Here is a 14209-nt window from a genome sequence, read left to right as displayed (position 1 = left end):
ATTAGGTAGGTCCATATTATAATCAATTAGGTAATTAGGGTGAATCTCCCCAAGGGTATCCCACAAATAAAGTGGAATACCTAGCAAGCTACCTTCTCCGGGAGGATGTGAACCCTTACAAAATTCAGCAAACAGGTCAGAATATCAAATCAGGATGCAATCAAGAGTTGCACCAAATAAAAGGCGTCACAACAGAAATAGTGTTAGGTAAATAAGGCATGATTACAATAAAATATGTCAGCTAAGCAAAAATCAGAACGAAAAAAAATCAGCGACTGTCATGTTCGCTGCTGCCTCGCCTAACGAGGGCTTGGCGAACACTCGCTACATGTTCGCTTAGCGATGTGCTAGCGAACGGCTGCGGGTTTTGAATTTTAGAACAGTACGATTCCAGCAAGCTTCACACCCTATGGCATCCATCACAGAAATTACATGGTTAAACGTTCAAGATATTCATACATACTTAAATTCACATGCAAAAACTTGAGATATTTTTATAAATTCAATCATAATGCCACATGCAAGTTAAGAACATAAAGCGAGAATAGTAATGCAAACCTGTTTGCAACTGAATTGCAACCTTGAATTGGCAAGTCGCTCTTAGGGTTGGCGCCAGATTGAGTTGGGCGGAGGTAACCTTGGTGCAGATGAGTTTCCTTCAGGGTTTCCTTCAGGGTTGCTCTGAATTCTCTGGGTTAGCCTCCAGGATTTGCTGTGTTGCTTCTGTTAGGGTTTCCTTGCTAGGGTTTCTGTCCGTCTACCTCTGTCCCCTTTTTCTGAATGAAGCTCTGCTATTTATAATAATTTTTGTGACCTGATGGGCTCAGAATGAAGCCCAGAATTTTCTGGTATTCGCAAGCTTCGCTAGGCGAGTGGCGTAGCGAAGGGTTCGCTAGGCGAAGGAGTTGCTCGCCTAGCGAGCATGCCAGTCTGGGCCATTTTCTGGATTTGGCCATCTGTGAGCTGGGTCTTTGTTCCTTTAAGGTCAATGCCTTGGAAAATAAGTTGGAATGCCTTAAAAAATGCCTTGTAACATTAACGGGCAAATTTTGGGGTATGACAGCTGCCCCTGTTCAATATTCTTGAACCGAGAGAGTTAGAATGGTGTGTACGCCATTCGTGGTCTAGAGGTGGAAGATTATTGAACACTAGAATGCCCCCAAAATTTGTACTTGTTAATCAAAGGTTAGTCTCGATGGAGATGGGCTTAAAGATGCCATCCAGGAAGTTTGATGATGAAAAATCAGAATGGGTCATACACTGCTGGGGATAAAGGATCAGAATGGATCGTACACTAGATCATATCTGAGTTGCAGAATGACCCATCTATTAGGCTGCCTCTGGAGAGGTAAAGATCAGAATGAATCATACATTAGATCGTATCTGAGTAGCAGAATGAGTTATCCATTAGGCGGGTGACTTCGCTGGGGATGAAAGATCAGAATGGATCGTACGCTAGATCGTATCTGAGTTGCAGAATGAGCCGTACGTTAGGTTGTATCTGACGAAGGTAGAATTAGAATGGATCGTACGCTAGATCGTATCTGAGTTGAAGATCCAAATGGGTCGTACGTTAGATCGTATTGGAGTTGCAGGATGAGTCGTACGTTAGGCTGTATCTGAAGAAGAAAGTAGTCATACGCTAGACTACACCCCGGAATGTACCGTACGCTAGGCAGTATCTGAGGATTTGAAGATCAGAATGGATCGTACGTTAGATCGTATCTGAGTTGCAGAATGAGCCGTACGTTAGGCTGTATCTGAAGAAGAAAGTAGTCGTACGCTAGACTACACCCCGGAATGTACCGTACGCTAGGCAGTATCTGAGGATTTGAAGGTCAGAATGGATCGTACGTTAGATCGTATCTGAGTTGCAGAATGAGCCGTACGTTAGGCTGTATCTGAAGAAGAAAGTAGTCGTACGCTAGAGTACACCCCAGAATGTACCGTACGCTAGGCAGTATCTGAGGATTTGAAGATCAGAATGGATCGTACGTTAGATCGTATCTGAGTTGCAGAATGAGCCGTACGTTAGGCTGTATCTGAAGAAGAAAGTAGTTGTATGCTAGACTACACCCCGTAATGTACCGTACGCTAGGTAGTATCTGAGGATTTGAAGATCAGAATGGATCGTACGTTAGATCGTATCTGAGTTGCAGAATGAGCCGTACGTTAGGCTGTATCTGAAGAAGAAAGTAGTCGTACGCTAGACTACACCCCGGAATATACCATACGCTAGGAAGTATCTGAGGATTTGAAGGTCAGAATGGATCGTACGTTAGATCGTATCTGAGTTGCAGAATGAACTGTACGTTAGGCTGTATCTGACGAAGGTAGAATCAGAATGGATCGTACGCTAGATCGTATCTGAGTTGAAGATCCAAATGGGTCGTACGTTAGACCGTATTGGAGTTGCAAAATGATCCGTACGTTAGGCTGTATCTGAAGAAGAAAGTAGTCGTATGCTAGACTACACCCCGGAATGTACCGTACGCTAGGCAGTATCTAAGGATTTGAAGATCAGAATGGATCGTACGTTAGATCGTATCTGATAGTATTTGTATATATTGTATTCGCAATGAATATCTGGGGTGGGCTTAAAGATGCCACCATTGGGAGGATATCAGAGTGCTTGTCAGAATGGATGTTCATATGGATTATATCTGAGAGATGTATTTGAATCTTGATAAAGATGTCCGTCTGAATGGATCTTTACTTTGACTGTATCAGGAGGATAATTAACCTGGAAAATAAAGTTAGCTTCATGCCATGTCATGATGCATGAGATGTTTTATGCTTTCGAAAATAAATGCGAACATTGTATGCATGCGTATGTTGTGAAATAATGTAATGAATTATGCGTCTAAAAAGTTTTTCCAAGGGAAAATAAATCCCAATATTCTGGTCGGAGATATTTGTATTGATGACCCTTTCTTAGCTGGGGATACTTGATTTCTGTCTGATGGTAGAAATATTCAACAGAGCTTGGCTGGGGATAGAAGAGATGACCAGTCTGTCTAGTAATGCCGATTTTTTCTGGGGAATAACTGGCTTTTCTGGGGAATAACTGGCTTTGCTGGGGAGTAGAATTGGCAACGGATTCATTGGAAAGCATGGTTAGACCTTTCCTCGATCCTGAAGTCTTGTAGTAATCGCTATTTTTATTTTATGCATGCATTTTGGTAAACATCGATCATATTCAAATACATATATTAATTCAAATTAAATCAATGGACGTTTATGCAAACAAAACAGAAAAAATAAAACAAAAGCATCTTTTTGGAAATAACATTGTATTGATTTTGAAAGAGGGCCTATAAACAGGCAATTTGAGCACAATGAGACAGAAATCCTAGTAAGAGGAAATTGTCGAGAAAACAAAGAAAAGCTATGACGAAAAAACCCTATTGATTTTAACTCTGCCACTGTCATTATGTCTTCAAGCATCTCATCTCCCGCTGTCGGATAGAAGTGATTGGCTTATTCAGTCCCTTTGACTTGGGTGAAGCTGACTGAGAACGGGACATAGTCATACGCTTTTAATCCCTAATTTTTGCCTGGACCACCTTTTTAGGTTTTCAGTCCACCAGGATACCCTTTTTTGCCCAAGCCGCCTTTTCAGGTTTTCGACTTGTCGGGTGTACATTTTTATATGTTTATCCCTAATTTTTGCCCGAACCCTTTTGGTTCGTCGGGATGCCCTTACTTTTGCCTAGATACGTCGACCTAGCGGGTCTCTTTCATGCGTAGTATTTTTTAACTATGTCTGCGTTCACGGGATGCGGGAAGTCTTCGCCATCCATTGTAGTGAGCATCATGGCTCCACCAGAGAATACCTTCTTAACTACCAATGGCCCTTCGTATGTGGGAGTCCATTTGCCCCAGGGATCACTTTATGGTAGAATGATACGCTTGATCACCAAGTCGCCAATTTGATACACCCGTCTCTTGACCTTTTTGTTGAATGCCTGGGTCATGCGCTTCTGATATATCTGCCCATGAAAAACAGCCGCAAGTCTCTTTTCATCAATCAAATTTATCTGATCGAGTCGAGTCTGAATCCATTCATCCTCGTCTAAATCTGCCTCTTTCATGATCCTTAGAGAGGGAATCTGAACTTCCACAGGTAAGACGGCTTCCATTCCGTGGACTAAAGAGAAAGGAGTTGCCCTTGTCGAAGTTCGTACGGAAGTGCGATAACCATGAAGAGCAAATGGTAACATTTCATGCCAGTCTTTGTACATCACTGTCATCTTTTGTATAATCTTCTTAATATTCTTATTAGCAGCTTCTACGGTGTCATTCATCTTTGGCCGGTACGGAGAAGAGTTATGGTGTTTTATCTTGAACCGCGTGCAGAGTTCAGTAATCATCTTGTTGTTCAAATTAGTACCATTGTCAATGATAACTCTTGCTATTCTTCCGGAGAGAGCAGGTTTCTCCAATATATATTTGATAGGATCCATCTTAGAAATCAATGAAGTGGTATGATTCAACATATACTGTCTTAGTCGGCGAGCAATCCAAGCCAAAGCACAGTAAGTCTTCTCAAGCAGTGAATATTTTGTTTCACAGTCGGTACACTTTTTGCTAAGGTGGTATATTGCATGCTCTTTTCGACCAGACTCGTCATGTTGCCCTAACACACACCCCATTGAATCTTCTAACACGGTCGAATACATGATTAGAGGTCTTCCTTCAACTGGTGGCATCAGAATTGGAGGTTCTTGGAGATATTTCTTGATTTTGTCAAAAGCTTCTTGACATTCGCCATTCCATATTATCTCTTGATTTTTTCTCAGTAATTTTCTTGTCTACTTCAGTACCCAGATTCAGTTGATTCCTCATGCGGCTGTATGATCTTTTCTTCTTGCAGTACCAGTCTGGCAAGTTCTCCAGGTACTTCACAATCTTCCTCACTTCCATCGTCGGTTTGGTAGATCGGATTTTCGAAGTCATAATTAACAGTAGCATAACTATTATCAACAGGATCCAGAGTGGATATGGATACGCAATTTGTTACGTGAGTGTGTGTAAGAAAACATAGCTTGTTCGAAAGATGACAGGAAAGATAAAGAGCACAATACTTGAATGCAAAAGGTCCATTGATTTATTGAATATGAATATGCATATGAAGATGACAAAACCCTTAACAAATTAGCTATTGTGCCCCGGGCACAGACACAATGCTTTCAAGAAGTTCAATTGTAAAAATTAAAAATTTACAAAAATAGGAAATAACAATTACTCCTGACTAAAGGAAATCGGGATAGTGTCTTCCGCCTTCCAATTATTGAGTCCGTCACCAATTGTTGTGAAAATCCAGTTATCCAAGTCACAATCGCTATCAGCATCTTCTACAGCATTAATTTGATCTTTGACCATCTTTTCAGAGTTAAACCCCAGACCAGACTTGTCAGACTTGTACGGTACGTTGATCAGTTGACCCCAACCAGTACGACCACCATTTTCAACCACGGCTTGAGCATCTTTCAGAGAAATCATAGCAGGATGGGCATGAATGACTTCGGGCACAAGGGAAGTTGGCTTAAGGACAGGACTGGTCGGGTGGACCATTTCAAATGACTGAGAGGGAGTCTCAAAGAATTCGCCATCCATCTCGACGTATCTGAAGGCCTGCACACTACTGACAATATACTCTTCTTCTCCACACACAGTGACAATCTTACCCTCTATTGGATACTTCAGCTTTTGATGGAGAGATGAAGCTACGACACTTGCCCCATGAATCCAAGGGCGTCCCAGCAAGCATGAATAAGCAGGACGGATGTTCATCACGTGAAAGGTAGTGTTGAAGACTTGAGGTCCTATCTTGATAGGGAGAACCACTTCACCATGGACAACACTTTTCGCACCGTCGTACGCACGCACCACAGTATCACTAGGTTTCAATTCGATGCTCTTACAATCAAGTTTATCGAGCACAGCTGTCGGTAGCATATTCAAAGAAGAGCCATTGTCGACTAATACGTGAGATAAGGTGATCCCCTCACACTCAATGGAGATATGCAGAGCTCTATTGTGATTCTTTCCTGCTGGTGTCAGATCAGCATCGGAAAAGCCTAGGCCATTGTCAACAACCAGGTTCGCAACATAGTTTTCGAACTGATCGACGGAGGTCTCCTGAGGTACATGAGCAGTCTTCAAGAATTTTATCAACGCTTTGGCATGAGATTCAGAAGATAATAACAAGGATAACATCGAGATCTTAGACGGAGTATGCCCCAGCTGTTCTACCACATCAAAATCACTCTTACGGATGATTTTCAGCATTTCCTCCACTTCCTGCTTGGCAACATCTTCAGTAGTAACTTCGACCGGTGTCTTTGACTGAGAAGGGTTGATCACTGGTTCCTTTCCTCGAGTTTCAGGGGCGGGAGGTGAGATTTCTAGAGAGAAGATCCTTCCACTTCGAGTAACTTTACTAGTCCCAACAATGTCATTAGGATTAGCAGAATTACCAACTTGCTTTACGCCATGGATGTAAACATCACCTCCATAATTCCACGGAATGGCTTTGCTTGAGGAATACCGTACTGGGCCAGGTGCAGTAATGATTAGGGGAGCTACCTTGGGCTCAGTAGTAATCTTCACAGGTACTCTAGTAGCGGTAATCCTCACTGGAACCTTGGACCTAGCAATCACAGATATTTCTTCAACAGGGTTTTCCACCTTAGGAATCCTTTCAAAGAGAATTGTACGATCATCCATCAGCCGTTGAATACCATTCCTTAATTTCAGGCAACCATTGGGTCGGAGTACACAAAGATCGCAATTTTCAGCACAACCTGGAAATAAACCAGCTTGCAATAAATTCTTCTTGATGATCAGGAGAGGCGATGTTAAGCCCGCTACATTAGTAATGTGAGAATTGTCATCCACAACATTAACAGCCTTGTCATGATTAGGCATAGGTGCAGTGATGACATTAGGAGTCTCTGGAGGATCAAATTCAATTTCTCTAGCGTCGATCATATCCTGAATCTTATTCTTCAACAACCAGCAATCGTTTGTATCATGTCGGGGGATATCGGAGTGATATGCACACCTGGCATTGGGATTATAACGAGGAGAAGCAGTGTTGAGATTTGCAGGAGGGCCTCTGAGGGTAATTAAATTTGCCTTTAGCATACCCTGCAGTGCTTGTGCTAAAGTCATATTGATCTTGGTAAACTACCTTCTTGGCCTGTCTTGTCTGTGCTGGAAGTTTTGAGCTGGCGGTGCTGCAATTGTAACTGCTCCAATGGTATGGTCACGATTTTTCTTGTTATGACCCTTTTCACCGTACACAGCATTTGATTCATTCTTTCCCTGATGGGTCTTTCTGGTGCTTGCGGAGGTAGCTGCCTGTATCTTTCCACTTCGAATACCGCTTTCAACACGTTCCCCTGTCAATATCAGGTCAGTGAAACCCGATGAAGAACTTCCCAGTAGATGGCTGTAGAATGGACCAGTCAGTGTACCCATGAACATGTCTACTAATTCTCGATCAGTCATAGGGGGTTTGACTCTGCCAGCCAAATCTCTCCATTTTTGAGCATATTCTTTGAAACTTTCTTTAGAGCCCATAGTCATATTCTGCAACTGTAGCCGAGTAGGCGCTAATTCAGAATTATACTGGTAATGCTTGTAGAAAGCTGTCGCTAAATCAGTCCAGGTGTGGATGTTAGAGCTCTCGAGCTGATAATACCACTCCAACTGTGTGCCAGACAGACTCTCTTCGAAGAAATGAATCCATAGCTTCTTATCAGTGGTATACGGTTGAATCTTTCTCACATAAGCTCTCAGATGCATCTGAGGACAAGACGTACCATCATACTTAGTGAAGGTGGGGATCTTGAATTTGCAAGGAATGACAACATCAGAGACCAGCCCTAAGCTTTCGAAATCCAGACCGGGCGCCTTCTGACCCTCTATAGCTAGCATACGTTCTTCCAGCAACTTGTATTTATCATCTTTTGGAGAGTACTGTTCATTCTCATAATCTTCATCTTCGTCCTCCTGGTTGAGAGGATCAGCATTCTCATCTTCCGAATCATTTTCTGTCTCCTCTTCTTGATCCTTCGGAAGTCTAATCTTGACTCCTGCAACCTGTCCTTTAAGCCTTCTTCCCGGGTTAATGTAACTCACAGGTTTCTTGTCTTTCTTCTTCTCGAGCAAGAGAGCCTTCAGTTCTTCCTGCCCCTTGGATAAGCTCAGCATCATCTCCTGGAATTGAGCATTCTGAGCCTGGAGATCTTTGACAGTTTATTCGAGGGCCATTTTTCTGTTTGCAATAGGAAGACCGTGAGAACATAGATCCTTTAGAATACCTATTATGCAATGTTATGTCATGCTATGCAATGTATGAAATGTTTTCAAGGACTTTTAGAATTTAACTTTACGTAAACCACCAAGAAAGGAACTTTTATTAATAATTTTGTAATCAATATTTATTACAACAAAATAATAAAATACAATGAAAGCTCAAGTCTCCCAGGGACGGCTTCTTTTCGGGCGAAGATATGTATTGAGTCTTCGTTCCTCATTAAGCTGGCTGGTGAGCTCTAACACTTTCTTCCTTTCAGCACAGAACTGAGCTTCAAAAGTATCCCTTTCCTCTCTCAACTGGATCCAAGATTTCTTTAATTCTTCAACATTGGTAGGCATATCTGGATAAGGAATGATCTGAGGAGTACCTCCTTCAACTTCTGGTTCAACAATCAGCGGTCCGACTGCAAGATATGGCATGACAAGTTCACGAGCTCTTGCGCGTACCCATTTGAGATAAGGTTCCATAGGAATAGAGTTTTTCTGTCCTAAAACGCTTCTTTTCACCATGCCCCAAGCTCGTACAAATCTTTGACGGAGACCTTGGGAATCGTTGTCATAGTCAAACACAGTGCCTTGGATAATTATTTCATGTGGACCATCTCTTCGAGCACAACCAAACTGACGTAGGGCTAAAGCAGGATTATAAGTAATACCTCCCCTCATCCCCAGGAGTGGTACGTTAGAGAATTCTCCACAAAGGTCAATGAGGATAACATTTTCTTTGGGATGAGGACACCAACGGATGTCTGAATGAGAAAGCGACATTATCCTTTGAGACCACTTCAAATTCGGCCCATTCTTCAAGACTGATTGAGGGAGGTGCGAAATAAACCACCTAGATAATAAAGGTATGCAGCACATGAGAGTCCCTTGCCTTTTCATAGTACGAGTGTGAAGGGAATGCAAAATGTCTCCAAGCAAGGTAGGCATCGGGTTATGAGTGAGAAATATCTTAATGGCATTCATGTCTATGAATTGGTCTGGATTAGGGAATAACACCAGACCATAGATTAGTAATGCTAGGACATCTTCGAAAGCATAGACACTCATATCTTTTAAGACTTCTCGGGCCTTATTTATTAGAAACTTGGCAAGTAAACCCTTAACTCCACTTCTTGTTACCCAATTATTTTTAATGTCTGATTTTGTCATGTGTAAAGCTGCGGCAACTTCTTCAGACTTCAGAATCTTTTCTAAACCACTGAAAGGTGTTTGATCAAGAATAGGTATCCCAAGCATCCTGGAAAACTCTTCTAATGTGGGTACCAACTGATAATCTGGGAATGTGAAGCAATGGTGTTTAGGATCGAAGAACTGGAATAGGACTCTCATCATATCTTCTTTGAAACCAGTGGTAACCAAATTGAGGAGAGAACCATGTTTCTTGATGAACTGAGCCTGATCAGGAAGTTCTAACACTAAATCCTTGAGTTGAGGAAAGATGGCTACAAAATTGATCTGGATGGTCTTCCTGGGAGCCATAGCCTTACAAAATAGAGCAAAGTTAAATCCCTAAGTCCTTGAAATGATTAGTGCAATTCCATGATGTCATGATGTTATGATGTTATGATGTTATGATGTTAAGTAAACAACAAGCACAAACAAGTCACACAACAATCCTTCCTAGGTTTTAAGGCTTGCATGAGTTCCATAGGTAAGTACCCTCCCCACTGAAGTCTGGTTGGTTCAACCTGTCCTAGAATAGTAACCGGGTTCTAGAAGGATCTCAAATCATTGACCTTCCTTTAAGTCCACTTCAGTGCAACACCAAGTGGTTGACCGAAGCTTCCCTAAAGTACAATCTCAAAGAGTGTAGTATCGAGTCTCAACCAACCCCAGTCGGAACCGAAGTCAGTTATCTCACTACTTTCTAACGGCTAGGATGAGTCAATTAGGGTTCTAAAGGTCTGATTAATGCTTTGATGACACCACGCGGACGCCAAATTTTTCCTCAAGTAAACATGAGGAACATCAGGACATCCAAAGTGTCACATTAACCGTAGCCATCATTTTGACCATTCCAGTATACGCCGGATAGTCGCGATGATCTTTTGCTACTTACCTAAGGTACACTAGATCCGGGTGTAGGATCTTTCACTCAAGCATAAAATACCCAAGCAATCCCTTAAAAGTAAATCAGACAATTTGAATAAGTGATCTTGTTTTTAAGGTAACCTCTCTTTAATATCCCCAGCAGAGTCACCAGTTCTGTCATACGGTGAACTGACTTTGAGTGTTTTGCTTTGGAAAGCAAATGTCGCGGATAGCAAGAGTCGCCACCGACTTTTCTTTTATCCCATAAGGAAAGGTGGAAAAGAACAGGAAAGACCTTGATTAGATTTTGGGTTCGGGAGGTACATTATACAAAGGAAAGGTGTTAGCACCCTTTGTATCCATGGTTATCCATGGGCTCTTAATTGCTGGATCACTTATGTTTGTCTGAAAAAAGTGTTTGTGAATTGCTTAAAAAATGTTTTGAAAAGAGAGTTTAACTTTGTAATGATTCTTGTACAAATGTATACAAAGTATTTATCTCGTTTAATTTTGAAAGCGGTTTAGAAAAATATAACTTGGCAATGATTCTAGTACGAATGTATACCAAGTGGTGATTTTCTAGTATTTGCAAAGTGTGAGGTATGAAAAATGTTTTAGGTTGTGAGTCAACAATTAAGAGTTATACCCGCCCAAGGTCTTTATGGGCATTTCCTATCCTTATGAGGGTAAAACTGTCCTTACTATTGAGAAGTAAGTAGTTTTATCCTTTGGATGTAAAAGGGTCATCGTAGGGTCATCGATTGGTCATTGAAGGCAACATTCGTAAGGATACCTTAGCATTCGAAGGGACGATCATCATTTAACCGTAGGCTACAACGACGGGATATTGAGGGACAAAATCATATATTCGAAGGCAACATCCGAGGGACTACGATTTATCTTATAGGGACATGATGATTTAACCGAAGGGTCTTTGCTAAGTGTATCCTCACATTCGCGGGACCTGACCATAATATCGTAATACCGTAAGGCAACAAAGAGAGGTCCAAGATCACATATTCAAAGGCAATATTTTACAATCAATTAGGTAGTTGTAATCAATTAGGTAGGTCCATATTATAATCAATTAGGTAATTAGGGTGAATCTCCCCAAGGGTATCCCACAAATAAAGTGGAATACCTAGCAAGCTACCTTCTCCGGGAGGATGTGAACCCTTACAAAATTCAGCAAACAGGTCAGAATATCAAATCAGGGTGCAATCAAGAGTTGCACCAAATAAAAGGCGTCACAACAGAAATAGTGTTAGGTAAATAAGGCATGATTACAATAAAACATGTCAGCTAAGCAAAAATCAGAATGAAAAAAAATCAGCGACTGTCATGTTCGCTGCTGCCTCGCCTAACGAGGGCTTGGCGAACACTCGCTACATGTTCGCTTAGCGATGTGCTAGCGAACGACTGCGGGTTTTGAATTTTAGAACAGTACGATTCCAGCAAGCTTCACACCCTATGGCATCCATCACAGAAATGACATGGTTAAACGTTCAAGATATTCATACATACTTAAATTCACATGCAAAAACTTGAGATATTTTTATAAATTCAATCATAATGCCACATGCAAGTTAAGAACATAAAGCGGGAATAGTAATGCAAACCTGTTTGCAACTGAATTGCAACCTTGAATTGGCAAGTCGCTCTTAGGGTTGGCGCCGGATTGAGTTGGGCGGAGGTAACCTTGGTGCAGATGAGTTTCCTTCAGGGTTTCCTTTAGGGTTGCTCTGAATTCTCTGGGTTAGCCTCCAGGGTTTGCTGTGTTGCTTCTGTTAGGGTTTCCTTGCTAGGGTTTCTGTCCGTCTGCCTCTGTCCCCTTTTTCTGAATGAAGCTCTGCTATTTATAATAATTTTTGTGACCTGATGGGCTCAGAATGAAGCCCAGAATTTTCTGGTATTCGCAAGCTTCGCTAGGCGAGTGGCTTAGCGAAGGGTTCGCTAGGCGAAGGAGTTGCTCGCCTAACAAGCATGCCAGTCTGGGCCATTTTCTGGATTTGGCCATCTGTGAGCTGGGTCTTTGTTCCTTTAAGGTCAATGCCTTGGAAAATAAGTTGGAGTGCCTTAAAAAATGCCTTGTAACATTAACGGGCAAATTTTGGGGTATGACATTATGGAAAATGTTGAAGATTCTGAAACCAACAGTAGACCTAGATCTGTAACTACCTTGAGTAAATCTAGCATGATCGTTGCTGATAGAGACAATGTTAATAAGAATATTTATGTGTTGATCTCTCAAGTGTTAGGGATTGACCCCAAGACAAATGTTGTGTCATATGTCTCCACATCTTTGACGCAACCTGATAACCATACTGAGAACCCCATAGATAAACCTAAAGTGAATGCAATTACTCTGTCTCCTGAGAAATTGCAAGAAAGGTCTGGAGGTATGATTAATGAGTTGGGTAACAAAGATAAAAACCCTATTGATCAATTCACTGACATTGTTAATGTTGAGGAACTAGACTCTGATGATGTTCCTAATGGGAAAAAACTGGCTCTTGGTATAACTAAAAGGTTGAAGAATAGAAAAAGGCCAAGTTGTTGGATCCTCCAGGATACCCTCCAAATCTATCAGGAAGAAAGCTAGTGTTGGTCCCACTAAAAGATAGAGCAAGGTGGTTACTCCTGTGTCTAAGAAGAAATCTCTAAAAAGGAAGGAAGTTCCTTCTGAGTCTAGTGAATCTGATCATGATGTTGAACACAATGTTCAGAACATCATCTTTACTTCCAAAAAGCAAGCCTCATGGAAGAAGATACCAATTAATATTCCTGAAGCTCCACTTGACAACATTTCATTTCACTCTGTGGAGAATGTTGAAAAATGGCAATTTGTTTATCACTGGAAAGGGAATTGAGGAAAGATGCTTTTGAATGTTAATAGGTGAGTATGATTCAAGAAGCTGGATTAATGAAAATTGTAACAGGTTTTGGCAAGTTCTATGAAATGCTTATCAAAGAATTTATTATGAACATATCCAACGAGTGTGACAACAAGAGGAGCAAGGAGCTTAGAAAAGTGTATGTCAGAGGAAGATGTGTGGATTTTTCTCCTGAAATAATCAAAAGGTTCTTGGGAAGAAATGAAGAAGAACAAGCTGGAATTGAAGTGTCTGACAATGCCATTTGTAGAGAGATTACTACTAAGAAAGTGAAGGAATGGCAAAGGAAAGGGAAATTGTCTGCTAGTACCTTAAGTGCCAAGTATGTTGTTCTCAACAAAATTGGAGCTGCAAATTAGGTTCCAACCAATCACACCTCAATTATAGCTACTGGGCTAGGTAAGTTTATCTATATTGTTGGGACCAAGTTAAATTTTGATTTTGGATCCTATGTTTTTGATCAAACTATGAAGCATACTGCCTCTTATGCTTTGAAAATGCCAATAGCTTTTCCATCTTTGATATGTAGGGTTATCTTGAGTCAACACCCTAATATCTTAATCAAATATGATAGTACATGCAAAAGGGACCCTCCTATTTCATTGTATTATAGGTTGTTCACTAGGAAACATGTCCCAAATATTGTTATGACATCTGGTCAGACTCCTTCAAGGCCTACTAACAGAACAGACATCCTAGCAGAGTTGAAAGATACGTGCAAGACCTTGGATAAAACTATTAAAAGTTATACTTAAAGGAAAAGCAAGATTGGAATATTGATTAAGGATCTATCTGAAGAAGGAGGAGGTTTGAAAAATGGTGTAACAGATGAAGAAGAAGAAAATGAAGATGGGTCTTATACAGGTGATGAGGAAGATGCTACCAGCAGTGATGAAGATTAATGATCTCTAGTTCTTTTGTATGTTGGTTATTCTGTTGTTTCTTTT

This window comes from Lathyrus oleraceus, chromosome 4 (genome assembly GCF_024323335.1).
Source record: "Lathyrus oleraceus cultivar Zhongwan6 chromosome 4, CAAS_Psat_ZW6_1.0, whole genome shotgun sequence".
NCBI lineage: Eukaryota > Viridiplantae > Streptophyta > Magnoliopsida > Fabales > Fabaceae > Lathyrus > Lathyrus oleraceus.
Note: the sequence above shows the minus strand (reverse complement) of the source record.